Here is a 22,122-nt window from a genome sequence, read left to right as displayed (position 1 = left end):
ATTTGAAGTTGCCTAGTAAATAGTTGATATGGTATTAACATAATTTTCTTTCTTTCCCTTGTGTGTGGAAAGAAAATGTTATAATAAGTGGCATTACTTGCCATATTCCTTTTAAGACAGCTGCCCTTCATGGCAGAGTCTTAGTAACTGGACACAAAAGCTATATGATTCAGGGAAGGATAATGACTCTTATTTTTGTTTTTTGAAAGAGAGTATATTGCTCAGTAAGATGAAACATGATGTAATAATTTTCTACGGATGCCATAACAAAATACCACAGACAGCATGGCTTGAATAACGTAAGTTAATTCTCCTATTGTGCTGACAAAGTATCACTAGGCTTGGTTTATCCTGAGGTCTCTCTTTGACTTGCAGGTGGATACTTTCCTGGTGTATTCTCACAGTCTGTCCTTTGAGCAGATAGTATCTCTGCCTCTTCATACAAGGACAAAGACATTGCTGTATTAGCCCCTTCCCAGCCTCATTTTATCTTAATTATCTCTCAAAATGCCTCATCTCCAAATGTAGTCACATTCTGAGATACAAGGAGCTGGGGCTCCAAAATACACATTTTGGGAAAACACAACTCAGCCCGTAATAGAGGACTACCTCAAAAGAGACCACAAAGTCATGTGTTATGTTGTATAAATGTTTGCATACATGCATGTGTGTGTACATACACCTAAGTGTATGGATGTCCACAGTCACACAAATCACAGGATGTCAAAGTAGGGTGGGAATACTCTCAGTATTTTCAACTATTTAAATGATTTTAATCCTGAGAAGGAACAAAATGGTACCTTAGCATAAATGTTTTTTTCTCCTGCAGTTTTAAGGGCTCCAAATGCTGAACATCACTGAGGAGCTCTTCCTTACCCTTCCAAAGATGAGCCCTTTTCTCTCTTGTATTTACTATGAGTATTTGGAACAATTTTGGAGAATCACTTACAGTTGATTTTGAACAATAAGTTAGTTCACACCAATCTGCTACAGGCAGCATTACTTCCAAATGTCATGCAGACATTTCAGGGTGGCAGATGCTGTCTCTGCTGTGGGCTGATGCTCTTCTGTATGCATTATTCCTCTTTTCCTTTCCTCTGAGACAGGCGCATAACCTAGAAACTGCAGTTCAGCTTCAGGAGATTCCATTACTTTCTCCAAATGTTGTGAAACTTTACCATTTCCCAGCAGATAAGCTTAAGGCTTTTGGCATCTTCTTACTACTCTCAGTGAAAGGATTTTGCCTCTAACATTGATCTGTAATGTTTATTACTATGTGTCCTTTTATGGTTCTCAATGTTGACAATACAGTGACGAACTAGAGAGACAACTTTCCACTACTCAGATGGCTAACATTCTTGACCCCTAAAATGGTTAGGAAGCCCTAATTTACAGCTTAAAATAACTTTTAAAAAATCTTCTCCTTATATTCTAAACAGAATAATTACCCTACTATCTTACAACTTATGAGCTTAATGATATTTTACTTGTTACCATTAAAAAAGTAATTATGGGGCTGGGGATTTAGCTCAGTGGTGCTGTCATCTGCCTCCCAAACACAACGTCCTGAGTTCAATCCCCAGTACCCACCCAAAAAAGTAATTATGGGAAATCATGCTTACTATATCTAAAATTATGTGTATATATATGAATATACACATAAATGTCCATTTACATACAAATTACAGATTTGCATACACATGTACATGCTTATATAAAATCTTGCCTACTATAATGGCTTGTATCTAGATGTTCCCCCAAAGCCTCATGTGATCATAGGAGTTTTGAAGTTGGCTAGATTACAGTGTGTGATGCTAGGATTAAGGGTGTGTGATTACTTCTCCACTGATTGGTTTGGTGTAGTTCTGGGTGTAGTAATGGGAAGGCCCAGCCTAGGTGTGGGTGGTACCACCCAAAGGAAGGGTAACATGGAAGGGATAAAAGGAAGGGGCAGGCTGCTGCTACTTTGCCACTTGGCTGGTTTGCTGCCTTTTGCCTGCCACACCATGAACTGTTTCTCCTCTGAGATGCTCCTCTGCCATGCCACCCAGCCTTGGAGCCAGGCAACTATGAACTGAAATCTCTACAAACTGTGAGCTAAATAAACCTTTCCTCCTGTAACTTTGAGTATTGGTTATTTTGTTTCAGCAATGAGAAAAGTAACAAAAACATCTAATTTAAATTGTTTTAATACTACACATTTTCACATTCTTAATAAAATGGAAAACATATTAATTTAATATTCTGTTAATGTCTTGGTGGTTAAACATGTTTTGCTACACAGAAAATTGTACTTCATTTTTATCCTCTACAGAATTTAACAAAGTGGCTTGCATAATTTATTTAGTAATATGTTATACTATTCAGTGGTATTTAATAGATATTCAGTAATGGTACAAAGAATGTGTTGGATGAATGGGTAAATAAATTAACAATTCCACATTTAGAAATAAAATGTTTTGAAAACTAATTTGTGAGGTGATTGATAATTTGTTGGCTATAGTCATCATTTTTATGCATGTATGCATTAAAACATCATGTTCCACACATACATATCTACAAAGAAATGAAATCAGTATGTTGGAGAGATATCTACACCTAGCATTATTTTCAGTAACCAGCATGTAAAATTAGCCTGAGTCAACATATGAATAAAGAAAAATGTGATAGATATACACAACAAAATACTATTCTATGACAAAAAAGATGAAATCCTGTCATTTGTGACAAGATGGATGTATCTGGAGGATAGGTTATGTGAAATAAGCCAACCACAGAAAGGTAAGTATTGTATAATCTCACTCATATGTGAAATCTAAAAAGTGGATCTCACAGATGTTGAGAGTAGAATGCTGGTTGCGGGAGCCAAGAAAGGGATGGGGAAGGGGAATTGAGAGAGGTTGGCTGACAGATATACAGTTACTGTTAGAGGAATAAGTTCTTTTGTCACAGTAGAGTGACAGCAGACAGCAATAATGTATTACATTTTCAAAATAACCAGAAAAGAGAATTTCGAATTCATTACCACAAAGAAAACAAGCATTTGAGATGATGGATATGTTATCCTGATTTGAACATTACATAATGTATCAAAAGATCGTGAATTTATGTAATTATTATATCCATTAAAATTGAAAAGCACTAAAGCATTAAACTATTTTCCTTGTAAAAACTGGAAACAGTATGCCAATTGATTATCACAGGATATCACTTCTTGAGGGAAACATAATCAGTTGTGTTTATAGAGATGGTACTGCAATCTTCTAGAATTCTAGAAATCATTCCCTACAGGCAGCAAATTCTTGATCATATTGCTGTGAAGATGTCTCTTAAGGAATTTGAGGGGAATAATGGACTAGATCGTCTAACATATCTAATCTTGTCTCCTATGTAAGCAGAAGCCAGGAAACCTTCCTGGTATTGGAACTCCTTTTCTACACAGTCCCTTCATTCAATCCTGGGGACTTTTCACTTTTTCTAACAATGTTGCAGTCACAGGTCCACCTACACAGCCACAGGGGAGCTCCTTTTGATCAAGAACTCTCCCTGGTGCAAAATCAGCACTCTAGACCTCAATGACTTTCTCTTTTCTACAAACTAAAATATATCAGAATCTTTAACAAATAAAAAGGCCACAAAATTATTTGACTTCTGCTCAAATCAATGTAAGCTGTTAGCTTTCCTTGATTGTATGGATTTGCAAGTAGGGTGATCAAATGGTAGAGGCCAAAAGTTTGTTTATAGAGATGTTACTGAAATACTCTAGAACTATTTTTTTCTAAATGGTATAATAATAATAGCCCAAAGGAATGGAAGACATAATGAACTATAAAGCTATCAAGTTAGCATCAGTAGGAATAATTCCTATAACCAAATCTGAACAGGCTACTCTCAAGGTGAGAAGTATTCATTATTCACTTGCACTCATACAAGAATACCATCTGCTACTTGATGGTATCGCTTATTTTTTTGCAAAAGAGAAGCCTTCAGGGATGGTAGGCCTGATGCTCTGGTCTAATTATAAGTTAGATAATTATATCTTGCTTAGCTACATTTCCTAAGTAGTTTTATCTGAATTTCCTGCCTAATCCTGACACCTTAATTTTGTTTCTTCTGCTAACTCTTGCCAAGAGCTGCAATCCACTGTTAATCAGCCCCTTGATTCAGGAGCAGATGTAGGGACTGTGCCATCGCATCAGTGGGCTAAATGACTCCTGAAAATACTGGGACATTATCCTTCGAGCTGTTTTAGAGATGCAGAATATGAAACAGAGTCTGTAAAGCACAATGGATCCTTGAGGAGGGAAGAGTATTACTTGGCAAAGTGTGCAATATTGGACGTATATTACATAAGTCAGATGGGGAGGGGTTGTATGCTGGGTTAGTACATATACTGTCTTGGTATTACGGGAAATAAGTTGAAAATTGGTGCTGAGTTTTCTAGGAAACTTTGGCCTGTCTCACAAACTTATAAGAACACCAAGACTGAGGTTTATCTCCTGAGAGTTAGGATGATAGACCATGTAAGGAGAGATCCTTGGTCCATCTATTAATTACACGAGAAGAGTAACTGGCTTGGTGAGGCAGGTAGGGATATGTGATGGCACAGGCCAATGGAACGGAGGGTGCTTGGGTCCAGAGAAAAGAGCTGAATTTTAATGTCAGAGCAGAGGAATGTTCTCCAAATCTAGAGGTAACATATCAGTATTGAAATACTACTACTAAAGTGCTCTATGCAAGAATTCAGCAAGGCTTCTTGGACTGCAAGTGGAGAACTGAGCTTTACTGATTTGAATTAAATAATTCATTAGCCAAAGCGCTACTTCTAGCAATAAAAATATACAATGTAAAATTAAAATTTAAGCATTTTAGAAAAGAGGAGCCACAGAAAGAATCTGACACTATATCCTTCAAAGAACACATCAAATATGCACAGAGAACATTTGGATTTTTGAGACAAAGAAAGGAAAGCAGTGAAACTAGGGAAGCAAGGAATGGGGTTATCTGGAGTAGTATATCTGTGTGTCAATTTTCATTCCTGATGCCAATAATTTAAAGGAGGAGAGTTTAGTTAGGCTCATAGTTTCAGGAGATTCAGTCCATGGTTAGCTGGCTCCCAGGCAAGAACATCATGGTGGAAGAGCACGATAAAATAAAAATGCTGAGTTCATGGTGCCTGGAAAGCAGAGCAGGAAAACAGTACTATAGAGGAAGGGACAAAGGACCATACACCAAGGCCATACCTCCATGACCCACCCAGGCACACCCACAAATATACTCCACCAATCCTCCAGGCTAATCTCACAACCAATCAAGTTGACAATCAACCATAACTGCAGCAATCTACAACTTTCTGGGAGAGGACAGAAGTGTGCAGTGTAGGAAAGAAGCTCATGATAGACAGATACATCACTGGGAAATGGATTTTAATAACTATAACCAAGACAACAGCCAGAGATGTTTGGATCTTAATGTGTTTTGCTCAATGGGTGGTATGCAGATGGGGCAGGATTCTGGCAGGGAAATGTGATGTGGTTCCATTTGCCCCTTATCTCCTTTAGCAAAGTATATTTTTAAGACCACTGTGATTCCAGACACTTCCCAGTCTCTGACCATCCTTCTTCAGGTGTTTATAACATCTTTCACAGGAAGTTATTACCTTAAGCATCCAGGCCTTAATCATTTGTAACCTCTTACAGAAATTGCATATGTCTTAAAGAGGGTGGATCATCAATAAACAATGGTTCGAAGATGAATGAATGAATGAGCAGTTTCAAAATGCAATTGTGAAGAACTTCAAATGCAAAACAATATTTACAAAATGAGATAGCAACTAAATTTTTTATAATAAATTTAATTAAGGGATAAGCCCATATATCTGGCAGCATGGTATTTCCTGCCCATGGAAGGGGTAGGGAACATTCTAAGGCAAGACAGTCTAAGCCGTAGATCTTCCATGAAATTTTGAAAAGAGTAGCAAGGAGGATGTTACAGTTTATATCGAGATGCTCCTCCAAATCCTCATGCACTTGTATGTGTGGCTTTTGGGAGGTGACTGGATCATGGAGGTGTGATACTCATCAGTAGACTAACTCATTGATGAGTTTATAGCTAAATGTTATCTTTGGAGGTGGAGCCTAGTAAGAGCAGGGGGATCACTGGGGTGTGACCTGGAAGAATCTTTCTGTCTTCTTCTTCCACCTCTTCCTTCATGCTCTCTGCTTCCAGGTCACCATGCTATGAGCAGCTCTCTACTGCCATACCCTCTGCCATGTCACTCTGTTTTGGAGCCAGCCACTTATGGACTGAAACCTCCAATAAATGCGAGCCAACATAAAGTTTTCCTCCTTTAATTTGTTGGTGTCAGGTATTGTGTCCCAGAGATGAGGAGAGTAACTAAGACTGAGGGGAAGATATTTAGATCCTTGGCTAGCAGTGAACTAAAAGTCAGAGTCCCATAACTTTGTCTTCATTGGTCAGAAAACTGGTAAGAGAAGAGAAGAGTCTACATTAAAAGGAAAAATGAGTAAAGTGGAAAAGAAAAAGTAAATTGGAAAATTTACTTTGAGGGAATGAAAACAGAGAATCCTTTGAAAAATCTTGTTAAGGGCTAGCCTTCTATACCACAACAGTTTTTATATAGACTGTTGTTAGTTTCCCTGGTTTTGAGCAACACAGCAGAGCTCACACCATTACTGATTTGCACAGCTAATAAATAGATCTGAGCATTTTTTATACAAGTGGCATAGCTACAAAGAAATATAAATCCCATTGTATTAATTAATTTAGCATCATTTTCCATTCTGAGAACATCCAGGTAGACTCCTGGGAAAACTAATAAATCAGAGAACAGGAAATCATTATTAATATTTGCAAAACACTGAGAACATGTTTGTATTTTGTTATTTTGTTTTCCACCTCATTTCAGTTCCTTTGTAATTTTCAAAGCAATATCTTAGGGAAAAAAAGGCATTATGTAAATTTGGCATAAGAGATGCTTTATACTACATCACTTCATTAGGCATCTTCCTGGTAGGTTTCAGTTCTTTAAAATAAAATACAAGCTATTCTTTCTCCTTCTCAGGGATAAGTCTACTGTCAATCTTAAACAAATTAATATGTCTGGCTGTGAATTAATTTCATTACTCGCTCATCATTTCTTCTGTCTTGTCTTCATCTGAAGTATCACATGATCATTTTCTAATAAAATTCCATGCAACAAATACAGGACTTACCTCTAGCATTTTTAACAATAATGTACGGACATGGAATAAGATTTGTTCACCCCAGTGGTTTCCTGTATCTTGGCAGTATTTATTACCACAAAAGCTTTCAGGGAGTAGATGGTTTAATATGTCATAAGACTTTTTTTTGCTGAGCAAGTGTTTCTTCATCTTCATAGTTTTAAATTGGAAGCTCTAACGAGAAGAAAATGATCAAAATATCTGTAAAGGCACCTAAGAAATAAAGGACTATATCTGCATATTCCATTTGGTCCCCATAGGGAATTAAAATTCTTGTTTCCTAGCAAAAATGTAAACATCTCAAGCATTCTCATTTTTTTCTCCTCTTAAAAAATAGATTAAGGATTTAGTTATACGTAGGTCACAACTTTCTAGTCTACTCCAATTTTCTTTTTCTTTGTCTCTCCTATTCTCCGTCATCTCTATAAAACATATATCATTGTTTTCTGGGCTTTGCTTTTTTTTTTTTTTTGCTGCAAAAACACAGAATCAGAAAGAACTTTAAGAAATCCTCTCTGTTGTTCTCCTTTGTCAGTGCTGGATTCCAGGAGGCTTCCTAAAGAGATTAGAAAAGAAAGATTGTCCTCTTCCAGTCAAACTGAAACATCAACACTAAATGGAAGGTTGGAACAAAATTATCACAAAGAGACCAGATGGATCTAGGCCAGCAAGACTCCACGACAGACCAAGTGAATACATAAATGGAACTAAGGAAAGGGGACACAAAGAATGTTGGGAAGACAAACCAAGGTGGGAGAGAAAGGAGATCAAACCAGGTCAATGTTGTCCATGCCCAACTATATCCATGATCCAAAGACAGCCTATTACCTTGCACTCCCAAATTATCTATTTCACTCCTTGTATTTCAATTCTATGTTCAACAGCAACCACCTGATTCTGATTTGACTTTCTATCTGGTAGCCCTATGGGGTGAGACTTGGTAGTGTAGACATCTGAAGCATTTAGTTCCTTCAGGGTTACATTTCTTCATTTACAGATTAATACACTGGCATGGAATTTGTAATCTGATTGTCCATGTACCTTGCTTATCCAGAAATGCTGGCCAAACCATCCTCTCCCTTTGGAAGTTACTTTTCTTATTTTAAATTAACTTAATGACATTTTGATTGTAGATCACAATCTTACAGACTTTGATTATATTTGAGATCAAACTAGAGTGTGCTGATAAATTGAGTTCCACCAAAAATTCTGACTTTGAATCATAAGAAACTCATTAAAGTCATGTCAGGTATCTTGAGAGACAGCATTTGAGACTTCTCCACATGATGTAATTTCATCTACCGGAATCTAATGCTGTAAACCAGGTTTCATTTCCTTTCTGAAACTTTGAAATCCTATGCATGGGCAAGGATTTCATCTAGACTATCCTAAGAAGTTGCTGCAGATAAAATCTCTGCTAAATCCTTTCTAATATAAGTGAACCCCAATGTCTTTGGGCTTTTTTCTACTTTCTCATTAAAAGTGAAATTTCCAAGACAGTTGAACATTATTTTTATTTTTTCAAGGACTTTTCTATAGACCTTTCTCCTACAAGTATAACCCCAATTATATTTCTTTCCCTCAGATCTTTTTTTTTTCTCTGAACCATGGCTAAACATATTTTATACATTTTACTTGAGTGGTATCACCCCTATCTTGAGGAGATACTCAAAATGGGATAGCAGCAATGCTTAAAGGTTCTTTAAAAACATTGATCATATATTTTCAGAATATTCTTGTTTTAATCACAATTAGTCCATGTCACCTTAAATCTTTATCTCCTGTACTTGACAAAACTCAGCCCCTTCTCATTAAATATGTATCTGTTCTTAGTAAAATACTCTGGTTTTAGCTGTATAATATTACATTGCATTTTAATTTTATTTTTCTGCATGCTCTGTGTCACCTTTAATCTCAAATTCACTTGTAGTGAACAATTTAGTTATTTACAATTAACTTTTCAAAATCTCCAGTCTGATTACTTTTCCCATGAATGCTGTTTTTAAATTTAATAGCAAACACCTATTGCACATAAGTAATTTGATTCAATTATGTTTCAAAGTCTATTCCATACAGTATGAAAGCCCATAATAACTAACTGACTTCTATATCAGGCAGTTCAAGTGGAAGAATCCTGCTTGGATGACTGTTTTGGGAAATATGGACTATATTATCATGTAGCTATATTATCTTTCTACACAGAAACAAATACATTAATGCATATTCCTACAGATAGTTTTTCTCTCTCACACATGCATGCCACAGATACAGATTTATAGCTAGATATATAGATTTAGACATAGATATAGATGATGAATACTTTGCTGAATCTGAATAGTTTCATGCATTTTCAGGTTGGAAGGAGAATAATAAATTGCCCAGTATAAAAGGAGGAAAGAAGTTGTTGCCATTGATTATCTTGTAACTTCATTATCAGTTTTAGAGTGTATTTTCAGATATTGGTAACACCTATATCTAAAAAATTCTTAAAATACATTCCAAAGTCAAATATATATTTTGATATCAGCCACTATATTAATCTGCTTTTTGCTTCCTTTTATTTGTTTGAAGAATATTGCAGAAGACAAGTCATCTGTGAAATCTATGAGATTCTATGCAATGACTATCATTTAGGAAGTAAGTACAAAATTCTTCCCAGTTTTGGTTGATGATAGTTCGCTAATATTTCCTAGTTTTGCATTAGAACCTTAGAAATTACTTTGCCAGCACTCTTCATTCAAACTCATAGCTCTGGTTAATAGAGCTGAAATCTTTGTCAGTCCTTGATTATGTTTTATGCTTCTTTTTGTAGACTTGAACATCTCACAGTGTGTAGATCCTCTTAATTTTGTTGCTTTATCTTGTCATTCTGATATTGTGAAACAAACAAAATGAAAACTGTTTGGTTTCTACATAGGCTTCAATGGCTGCCTTCTGAAAAGAAAGATTAATTGATTTAACATTTGAGCCAACCAAAAGAATATGCTTGTATAAAAATTGTGAAATACTCACTGTAATCAATAGCTTTGCTGGGCAGACCTGCTATGGGGTGTATGTTCTAGGTGCGTCCCTGTCCCTAGAGTATAACTCCTTTCTATCTCTGAAGGTCACATTTATGTCTCTGACAGTGCCTTACTGCCTGGCCCTTGGGTGCTGCCCCCACCCCACCCATTCACCTGGTAATATCTGACCTTGTTCATTCTAACAGGAGCTCTACACAAATGGTCAACAGCAAATCAATAATATAAGAGTGTAACACTGCATGTGTTACTTGCATTAGGCTTAGGTAGGAGAGTTTCTTCTGAAAAGATAAAAAAAAAAAGAAAGAAAAAAATACCAACATTATGTTTCCGTATTTTGTATTTGAAATGAAAGGGATAACCTTTTGCAACATTTTTCAATTTCATCAATATGCAATTTGCATTTCTATTTGAAATACCTTGATATTAAAACAAGAAAGTCAAGAGCTCTGTAGAACGGCATCTTTTTAAAAAATTTCTTTCACGTTAAATGTTTTTCAATATGGTTTCAAATAAATTGTCATTTGAACTGTTTTATAATATTGTTATCAGGGCCAAACAGATAATGTTGAGGGTAGGGGTTCAGAGAGAAGATTTTGCAGCACTTACAAATCTCTCTTTTGGCCTATCACTCAACAAAAATGCTCCAGCTTTCATTTCTTAATTATGCTAAAGCACATATTAATTCTGCATTTTAGAGGAAATTAAAACTCTGTGGAGTGGCATCATCTTCCTGTCTCCTACCTTCCCTTCCTCTCTCTTTCCTTCCCTCCCTTCCTCCCTTCTAACATTTTGGTAGAAAATGTGTGACACTAAAGGTTCATAAACATGGATTTTAATATTGATTTGGACTCTTAGCTTGATATTTTCCTTTTTCCCTTGGGTGAATTAATGAACCTGGTTGGAGTCATATTTGTTCAGATATAAAATGGAAATAGCAATATATGAGTCCATTTCACTGTGGACTAAATGAGCCAATATATATACATTTCCAGATAAACATTTGATAAATACCAACGCTTTTTCCTTTATTTATACCGTAATTTAATTTTGCAAAAATTATTGTCAACCATTATTTATTCAGGTAACAATATATTTAGCCCATGTTCTAGATCCATAACCAAAAGGAAAGAAAAAGACTTAACATGTTGCTCAAGAAAAATTAACACACAGGTTTAGGGTCACAGTCTCTGAGGCAGTCCCAGTTGCCATACTCTACAATATTACCCAGTGTCCCATAAAATCTATTTATTTAGTCAGTGGTCTTGGTAAATTGTAATCATAACAATAAATAGAATCTAGAGAAGAAGTTTATCACTCATTGGTGGGAAAACAATACGTTAGGAAACATAGTCTCTGAAATAGAAGCTTTGTATAGGCACTTTTATAAAAATAAGTTCCTTTCACTCTCTTAATGTAAGTTTCTTTAACAGTACTTTTTATTAGCAAGCAATAGAATTGAGATCACTTATCAGGTTTAGGGAGATAAATAGTGCACAGTAATGTCAGTGATGTGATATAACAGCATCCCAGCTTTCCTAAGGTTGTGGATACAGGAGTGTTTGCTCATTTGCCTTGATGGTGATGCTTCCTTTTAGGCAGAACTATGAGAGAATTACGGAGCTAATGCCACACCTCTATGGACACAGACATCTTGCTGAAAATGTGAAATAGAGCCATCCAACCTTTTCTTAAATAACCCAAAAAAGGGACTATCTTTTGATTTATCTCTCTGAGTACAGTCAATCTACTGGATTCATTCAAATCATGATTACCACCTGATGAAATGACATTGTGTTTGGCAATTTGACACATGACCCATCTGTACTTTCATCAGACATGGAAAGACGTAAGAATGGAAAATCCTTCAATAGGTAGATGTCTGCCTGTGGGGACATACAGAGAAATGTGAACTTCAACTGAGGAAGTAAATCATTGCTATCCTAAGAAATGGATTTCTCAATAGTCTTCTGGCTGAAATGATTGGTTTGATAGGCCAATGTATCTAGAGTGTCCAGTTATTCAACCAAACAATTCAGATTGTTATGTAACTAAAGTCTATTTTGAGTCTATTTTAAATGAAAGATTATTCTCCGTAGACTAAAAGAGTCTGTTTCAGCTGGCCTTGGGAAGGAACTGAGACATCCATGAAGAACAAATTCTACCCAGGGATAGCAGTTGGAACAAATGCCTCGGAATCCTAGCTGCTCTTCCTGACAGAGGACCTCCTTCTGGGTGTGCCCAGCCAGGCCCACTATCACATAAGCCAATTCCTCACAATAAATCTGAATATATATTTCACCAGTTCCGGGCCTGGACGAACTTGAACTGATTACACTTGATAACAGAACTCTACACTTCATCTTTTCTCATTCCATAACCTTGTTTGCAGAGGTCATACCTGGAATTGCCCCAGGTATGACCTCTGCAAACAAGGAGGATGGATTACTCAGTGAAAATATGCATACACAAAGCTTCAGAAATCATTATGAATTCTAATAATTTATGCTGTATAAAAAACAATCCTGTTCATATTTATGTCATACACCAGACGATTTTGTTATTATTTTAAAAGTTTCAGTCTACATTTTAAGATGAATGTTAGTTAAAAGTAATCTATGAGCTCATTATATTCTCATGGCATCTAGCATACTTTTAGACGTTTACTGAATGAAAAAGCAAGCAATTTTGTAATAATACTCTAGATACAAAGGATTTTATAGTAAAATTCTTGTCAGTATCTTGTTTGGGCGATGTGTCTTAAGGCATAATTTATGAAATGTGATGAATTAAGATTTTCTTTATTTTATGATGTCATGTACATGGGTAGTTTTAAGAGTAACATAAACTAAAAATATTTAGGATTTGATGTTAGGTAGGCAAGACTATGACATGAATTTGAATCCAGTTGCCATTTTGACTGCAACAATATATATATATATATATATATATATATATATATATATATATGGATGGAAATAAACAAATACACAACAGGAATATTCATGAAAGAATATAATACAGTCATTGGCAACTTTTTCATAAATATTTCCTTTTAAATGTTATTATAATGTTTTATCATTTTAAAAGATTAAAGTATATTTTGTTTGATCTATCCAATATTTTAACAAGTGCCTTTTTTTCTAGAGTGGAGGAATAAGTGAAGAGTATGGAATTTTGAAAAAAATAGTTGAAAACTAGTTTTTTAATGTATGAAATTGGATAACAGCCATTTCTTCATTTTCATAATCTTTTATAAGTAACTCCACTGCAGATTTAAAAACCTAAATCTCTCTCATAATATTTTGAAATTTAACTAGTTGAAATACAACTCTGTAAATTCACACTTCTCAGAAACTAAAAGAAATCTGTTCATTAAGATATAATAATGTTCAAAGAATATTTAGCTTTGATATAATTTCCATGGGGCTATAATTTTCATATCTAATTTTTGTTTAGAAGATATTAGCAATAGTGTGATGCTCAGTTTGAAAACTGAGAAAACATATGGCCAGATAACTATAAGGAAAAAGAAATACAAATTCCATAATTCTCATGAATGTTTTATACTTTCACTTTTCTTTGTAATTCTTAGCTAGAATCAGTATTTATTTGAACCAAGAAAGTGTTAGAAAATAATATCCCAGCTCTACAGAGTGATAGGATAACCCTGAAAAATTTCCGTACATTTTTATCTTCAGTATTAAAGTGAGATAAAAAACTACAGTAAGAAAACAACTACACTTATCTGAAGTCACTGGCACTATTAAAGTAAAATATCAGAGAAAAATCACAGTCCTTGTCACACTTTAAAGGGTCAATGTTCTTTAATGTCTCACTTCTAAGCTCAACAAGTCTTCAACTTGAAAAAGCAGTAGCACCCTGTTAATAGAAGTCAAGCTATCCTTAGCTTGGACACGTCTGACCTTACCAAAAGGTTGAGAAGCCATTAGCCTAAATAAATGTTACCTTAATATTTATTTATCAATCAGAAATATTGGATTTGACTGAAGGTCTCTCACAAAGACCATTTCTAGTCTTACATCACAGACAAAGGAAATGATGAGAGAAAACAGTCTTTTGTGGTGGTTGAAGAGACTGAGGTGGGTATGGACCATTCTGGGGTTAGTGCTATCTCTCTGTGTATTCATACTTTCTTCAATGTGTCAGAAAAAAATGGGTCATAAGATAGATTTGCATTTTAGTCCCAGCTTCTTGTTTCTCGTAATAGTGGCTTTCAGCCTGTCTACCCATCCCGTTGAGACCTGTTTTGCAAAATGGAGATAATAAAATCGACTCTGCATAACTTTGAAAGTTAAATGACAGACAAAATGTCAAGAATGGTATTGGTCAAGAGAATTGGATGGAATTTGTGCCCCTGCCCTTTTATCTGTCTTCTCAAAGCCAGCAAATGCCTACTGTCTTTTCTCTCCCGGGATCTGTTACATACCCCCTTTCATTCGCTGTCTTTAGCCTTGTCCTCTCCTAAGCCTGACTCTCAGTTTATAAGCTTACAACTCCCTCATCTTTAAGAACATCAAAAATTCCCAGAACCTTGCTTTTGTTCAAAAACACACTGGGAAGCTAAAGCAAAGGCCAGGACGATTTGCATGAGAAAAAAAAATAAGCATTTGTTTCTTCACTGAGATGGATCAGTCATTCCTGTGTCTTTTGTCCTTTCAGTCTAAATACTAGAATAGAGACCATCAAAGTCCTTGTGACACTCTTATTTCTTTCATTTTATTTTAGTTGTTAGGTATGTTTAAATTTCAGTGAAGAAAAAAATTTTATTTCATTAAATTTTTGGTGTGTATTATTTTGGTGTGATTTTATCCTATGGGTCATCACAGATACACACAAACACCTGCATCTCAGTGCCGTCCCTTCACATATTAAAGCTAAGTGACTGCCAACTTTCCAGAATTTCCTTAATAAGCAGCCCTGTTACGTAAACCTTAGAACTGGTACCCAGTTTTTCAAGTTAGAAACTTTAATCACCCTTGAATTTTCTTCCACCTTTACCTTGAATGTGTAAGTGATCATGACTCCTGTTGATTCTTCCATGTAAATTTTAAAAACAAATCCTCCCTCTTCTCTTAGTCCCAGTGAGCCTGCCAGTCATGCAGGCTCATTAGCTGTCCTGTGACATTGCCAGCTAGTCTCTCTGTAGCAACTCTGCCTTCCTCGTTCTATTCTCCATACAACAGCTGTAATGCACCTCCAGAAATCATGCCATTTTTCCTTTTTAGTGAAATCCTCCAGATTTAGTGAAATTACCTCCAGACTCTTAATCAGACACCCTTTGGACTTCACATATCTGTTTCCTAGTAAATTCTGTGCTTCTTGACGTGTATCTAAGCATCAGGGAACAATTGACATCTCACACTCACTGAAGATCCTCTCTTCCATATTTTCCTCAGTTAACCTGTATGAATCCTTCCCCTCTTAGACTGTGTGTCCATCACATTTCTTGATGCATAGGAAAGAAGTCAGTATTTGAAAGAAGTCATTCTTATACCCATTTTTTCACTTGAGAATCTCATCAGTTCCTATCCATACTGTGGAAATAGCCTGTACTTCTCCCTGGTCCCATTCTGTCTCTCTCACCTACTGCGTCCACAATGTGGATGCCAGCTGCATGGGTGAGGACTATTACTAGGTTTAATTTCTTAATTTTATCCCCTAGTTATTAGTCTCTTTCCTGTCCCATTTAATTACACTGTCCAATCTTACACAATGATCAGACCCTATAATTAATGAGGTAAATGATTATATTTTGATTAATATACTGATTAGTCACAATAAATTTCATGTCCTGAAAACAATCTTTAGTTGGAATCAGGTGATGTTTTTAAATTGTCGTAAGACTTAAACAAGATGGTTTCTTAGAATATACACCACAAAGTTGGAAAATTCATTTGTGAGATAACTGCACCAAAGTTTAGAAGTTTTTGCTCAAAATAGGTTATAAGGTACAATGCCACAGTCATTTTTTCCTCTCCTTTGGATGCCACTAAATCACAGTTTACTAACATCAAAGTATATTGAATTTTACACAACTTACTTTTCAGGCAAAAATTGTGAACATAACTCAATAGATACAAAATCTAATAGTAAACTACTCAAAAGGATAGACAATTTATATGTCCTCTTTCAAAAAAAACCAAAACAATAAAAGTATGACTTATGAGAACTAGCCTATATTGAGAAATTAAAAGAAATGAAACCCTGGAAACCAACGAAACATCATTAAATATAGTCAGAAATATAGGAAACACAACACCTTGATATCTCTGCAATTAAATAAATCTTTATAGAGGTAAGGTATAAGTACTTCAGCAGGAAGTTCTTAATTAGAAAGTATATGATTTGTAAAATAAATATATCACTATAGTGCATTTCAAGATATACAAATAAGCACTCTAAAAATAAGCTAATAAGTTTAATCCAAATATGGAGAAACAGTTTGGTCATCTAAAAGCATTTGGATTGCTAAGACTTTACTCAATTAGAATCTAACACAACTTTGTCTCACTGTAACATTTGTCAAATTCTGGTTCTTAAGGTTCTCATTTCAAATGTAGATCTCATTGTTTAATGATTTTTGTCTTTCATAGGTTCGGATATTACATTTGTTGTTCTGAGGATATAAATATAAAGCATGTTAACATAATTTCCTCAATAGGATAGAACCAATTTGGTAATTTCCAAATTAGTATGACTTATTCCAGAGAGCCTGTTATATGTCAAATAAAATGACTTTCATTTGTGTTGTTTCTATGTCTTTTATAAAGTTGATTAAGAGTAACTGAATTAGTAGTCATATTGAAAGACTAGATATAATGATAAATAGCAAAGTCATTTTAAAATCAATTACATTAAAAAAATTTAGAATAGTAATAAGAAGAATGTTGTAAGCCATCTATTACCATCCTTGTTAAAGCTCTAAGAAACCAATAATGAATAATTCTACATTTGCTAGCTAATGGTACAAATAAATATCCATCAAAATAAAAATGAGAGCCATATTCATTTCAACTTTTCTGTCTTAATTGTCTTAGAAACAACAGAGCCCAGAACTAACTATGGAGGGTTAGGCTCTTAAAATAAAGAATAACATTTTAAGTGCATAACCATTACAAACTCATTTGATATTCATTTTAATTGCAATGACTATAATGAATATACTTTGCATTCAAACAGATGTCACAAGTACTTCTACAGAAGTTTCAATATAATTCAGTCTTAGTTAAGAATGACTGAATGGATATTTAAAATTGAATGTTGCCATGAAGGAGCAAGAAAAATCCAATTACAGCAAACATCAGCTCTTTAAAACAACAAATTAAGGATTTTTATTAAGTTGTCTTCTTTCCCTTTCTGACATATGCAGAATACTGTACTATGCAGAACTTGCTGCATCAACCACGCTTTTCATTGCATCAGCTGTTCTACAGATTATTTAGCATAGAAAATAGGAAATGGGAGTATGAAAAATGCCTCAGAAGTGGAGACTGAAATTCACTTTACAGCATCGAGAGGACATTCTGGGAAAAGAATTAAAGATACCAGCATATTTTAACTGAAAAATAGGTAATTATATACTCCATTTTATTCCAATCAGTCAGACAAGCCCTTATATCTTCTCTGATCTTCTCCCACATGAAGGACTACAGCCTCAAATTCCCACATGAAAGACCATCATACCATAAACTAAGGACAGTGTTTCTCAATTGCAGCTCACACCATTACCTATGGATGTTTGTGAAAAGCAGCCATTCCTGGCCCCAACTGAGTTCTATCAAAGCCTGAGATCATATTATACACTTATGAGGGAAATGAAATTAAAAGTTTTACAAGAACAAATGTCAATTTAGGTGTAAACCAGTTAGAACTGTCTAATACTGCTAATTAGAATGTAAAATGACTATGTTTCAAAGTTTAATGGACAGATGAAGAGTAGGCATATCTGGCCTTGTTCCCCACCTTAGGGAGAAAGCATTGGATCTTTTCCATTCAGATAAGGCATTTTTGCTGGAAGTATGGAGTACATGGCTTATCAGTTGAGAAGGTTCTGTTCTACTCGTAGTCTCCTGATAGTTTTTACCATGAACAACTGTAGAATTTAGTCCAATACTTTTTCTCCAACTACTGACAGGATTATATGGCTTTTTCCTTTCCTCTATTAAAATGATGACTTATGGGGGTGGATCTTCCAATGCTGAACCAACACTGCCATCCCTATAATAAAACCACTTTCTACCTACTGTCAGATCTGACTTTTAATAGTTTATTTTGTTAAACAAATTTCTATCTATGTTCATACTTTTTATTCTATTATCTTTATCCAGTTTTAGTATTAGCACAATGTTGATTTCCTAAAATGAGGGGAAAAGTGTTCCTTCTTTTTTCTGCATTAAATTTTTGATATAATTAATCAGTTAAAATGTACATGAGTCAGTTGTTGTCATATATGTAGGTTTTCAAGCTAGGAATATACTTTCTTTAATAGGTGTTATTCAAATTTTATATTTCTTCCAGAGTCAGTTTCATTAATTTGTCTTCCAAGGTACTTCTTAGAAGTTGTCAAATTTATTTCAAAAAAGATTTCTGTAATATGCTTTCTATATCTTTTTAAATTCTGTAAAATCTGTGATAATGTCCTCTAAATTTTGATACTGTAATTTTAAAAATGTATAATTGATATTGTGTAATAGGAAGAAAAGGTCTAAAGGAGCAGGGGAAGTGGGAGGGGTAGGGGAAAGTAAAGAAGGGAAAAGAAAAAATATGAGAAAAGAAAAAAAATGGAAACAGTCTTTGCAAAGAGTGAAGGGTGGAAGGAGTGAAGAAAGGGCATGGGAAGGGGAAAATATAAGAACCAAGATACATCATGTAAAGGTACAAAATCCCAATGATGAATGTAACTGTATTTTATGCCTAAAATGTACCAATAAACTTAATGGGAAAAAAAAGCACCTGAGAACAGGGCCATGGAGTGAGCCTTGTTTTGAGCCCCCTAAAGATCCTGAGACAACTGCCCAAAAGTTGGACAAATTAATGTTTAAGGCTGTATTTTCTTCAAATTAGGAAATAGTAAGAACAGAGGCTATGTGAATGAAAGAATTTGATACATATAGTGTGTCCCAAAAGGTAAGAAGTACATGGTGAACTTATTTTCAACACAAGTTATTTAAGTATAATAATAATATACACATATTTGGAAGTACAAAGAAAAGTGTATTTTTGTGCAGATTAAAAATTCAATCTTGAGTTTGGCCTTAAGGTCAGATGCAGGTAGCTGTGCCCTGCTCCTTCTGGCTTGCCCTGCCCACTTGCATCCAGGAGACCATGAGGACACCCCCACCCCCACCTCCGCAGGCCCACAGGCTGCTGGCTTGTCCCCCCACCTGTGGCCTCTTGGCTGTGCAGCTGCCCGGTTCCACACTACAGAGGCACAGGAGGACATAAAGACCATTGTCCTGAGTTGAAGAGGTGAACGGCAGAGAGAGGGCCTCTTTCAGTCTCCCTGATGAAAAGTGAAGCCCACTGGAAAAGTGAAGATAATCTCTGCAATATAGGCACACCAGACCACCATACTCAATAAGTTGGAGGGCTCATGACTTCCCATTTGATCCTGGACTATTTTCAGGGGAAAGACAGCTGGAACCTGCAGTAGAGCCTTGAGGAGTTTGGCATTATGGGAGGGCTGGGAGCTCAATTTGGGACTTGCAGCCGGAAGTCTGTCTGAATCTCACAGGTCTGTGACTGGCTTACTGGGACTCACTGACTTATAATTGACAGTACCAAAAACAAAAATGAAAAGACATTTAAGCTAGTCACAAATCCAGGCTTCCACCCCACAAAAGGCAATTTCTGGTGAAAATGAGGTGGAAAAGTCTGATAATCAACCACCTGGACACCCTGAACTGATAGCACAGGAAGTAACAAAACAGATGAATGAGGCTCTAGAAAAATTTAAAGCAGAAATAATCTCCCAGATAATTAAAGAGATGGTGAGCAAAGTGAAAAACATAATTAGAGGCTCTAGAACAGAAACAGATAAAAAAAAAATGAGCTCAGAAATATACTGGAAGCCATGAATGTGCAACATAAGAAAGAAATGGAATCCATGAAACAGATTCAAACAGATATTGAGGAGATTAAAAACTCGCTTGTAAGCCTGCATAGCAGATTGAGGGAATCTGAAGATAGAATATCAGATATAGAAGACAGGATTGTTGTTAAGGACCATGAAAACAGAGATTTCTTAAAAATAGTAAGGGACCATGACAAATCAATCCAGCAGCTGCAAGATGATGCAAGGAAGAATAACATAAGACTGATAGAAGTCCATGAAAAATCAGGAGAAAACACAATTGACATTAAAAAAAAACTGTTCACAGAAATAATAGTAGAAAACTTCCCAGACAGAGGTAGAGAATTGGACATTCAGGCAAGTGAGGCATATAGAACTCCAATTAGCCATGATCAAAAAACATCTACACCTAGACACACAATAATTAAGGTCCCAGAAACCCAACAGAAGAACAAAATCCTACAGGCAGTTAGAGAAAAGAAACAAATCACCTATAAAGGAAAGCCTATCAGAGTCATGGCAGATTTTTCAACACAAACCCTTAAGTCAAGGACAGCCTAGAGTCAAGTAGTTCAAGCCCTAAAAGAAAATAACTTCCAACCTAAACTGTTGCATCCTGCAAAATTATCTTTCAAAATCGATGAGGAAATTAGATACTTCCATGACAAGGAACATCTGAGAAATATCATGAACACCAAACCAGCACTCCAAGCAATTCTAAGCAATATCCTAGAAAACCACAATGAAGATCACAACTCCATGAGACCCAACAGAGGGAAGCCACGAGGCAAGGTAAGAAACTAAAGAAAAAGGAAAAAAACAAAAACAAGAAATAAAAGAATCACCAATAGGAAAACATCACGACAAGGATGAGTCAATATCTATCAATTATAACTATCAGTGTTAATGGTCTCAATTCACCAATAAAAGAAATAGACTGACAGAATGGATTAAGAAGCAAAATCCAACAATATTCTGTATACAAGAAACACACCTAACTCAAAAAGAAATACATAGACTGAAAATAAAAGGATGGAAAACAGTTCTCCTCACCACAGGAACCCAGAAAAAAAGCAGGGGTAGCAATTCTATTTGCAGACAAACTAGATTTCAAACTAAAATTAATTAAGAAAGACAAAGATGGTCATTACCTTGTGAAGGGAACAGTCCAAGAGGAAGAGATGACAATCATAAATATACATGCACCAAATACGAATGCCCCCAACTGTACAAAACAAATATTAATGGACATGAAAAACCAAATAATTTCTAATACAATTGTAGTGGGGGATCTCAATACTCCTTTATCACAATTAGACAGATCATCTAGACAAAAAATTAACAGCGAAATTCTAGAATTGAACCAAGCTATTGAACAAATGGACTTAATAGATGTTTATAGAGTGTTCCACCTGAAAAAATCAGAATACACATTTTTTTCATCTGCACATGGGTCATTCTCCAAAATAGACCACATGCTAGCTCATAGGATATGTCTAAGTAAATGTAAAAGAACTGAAGTTACCCCCTGTATATTTTCAGACCATAGTGCAATAAAATTGGAGATCAATGACATAAGAAACTGCAAAACTCCCACAAACACAGGGAAATTAAATAACACCCTTCTGAACAACCAACTGGTCACAGAGCAAATTAAAGAAGAAATTAGACAGTTTCTACAAGTAAATGATAATACCAATACAACACATACAGGAATCTATGGGACACAATGAAAGCAGTTCTATGCAGGAAATTCATAGCA

At 35.3% G+C, this 22,122-nt stretch overlaps 1 protein-coding gene across 3 annotated transcripts in view; it reads right to left on the bottom strand.

Annotated features, from left to right (window-relative positions):
• Cntnap2 (contactin associated protein 2) overlaps window positions 1-22,122 on the bottom strand; it is a 2,081,788-nt gene that overhangs the window by 725,445 nt on the left and 1,334,221 nt on the right. The window lies entirely within an intron of this gene.

The sequence above is a fragment of the Heterocephalus glaber genome, unplaced genomic scaffold (assembly GCF_053883595.1).
Source record: "Heterocephalus glaber isolate CG9 unplaced genomic scaffold, H.glaber_assembly_v1.0 deba00000818, whole genome shotgun sequence".
Lineage (NCBI taxonomy): Eukaryota > Metazoa > Chordata > Mammalia > Rodentia > Bathyergidae > Heterocephalus > Heterocephalus glaber.
The sequence above is the reverse complement of the archived record's forward strand: the minus strand, read 5'-3'. Positions and strand labels throughout refer to the sequence as shown.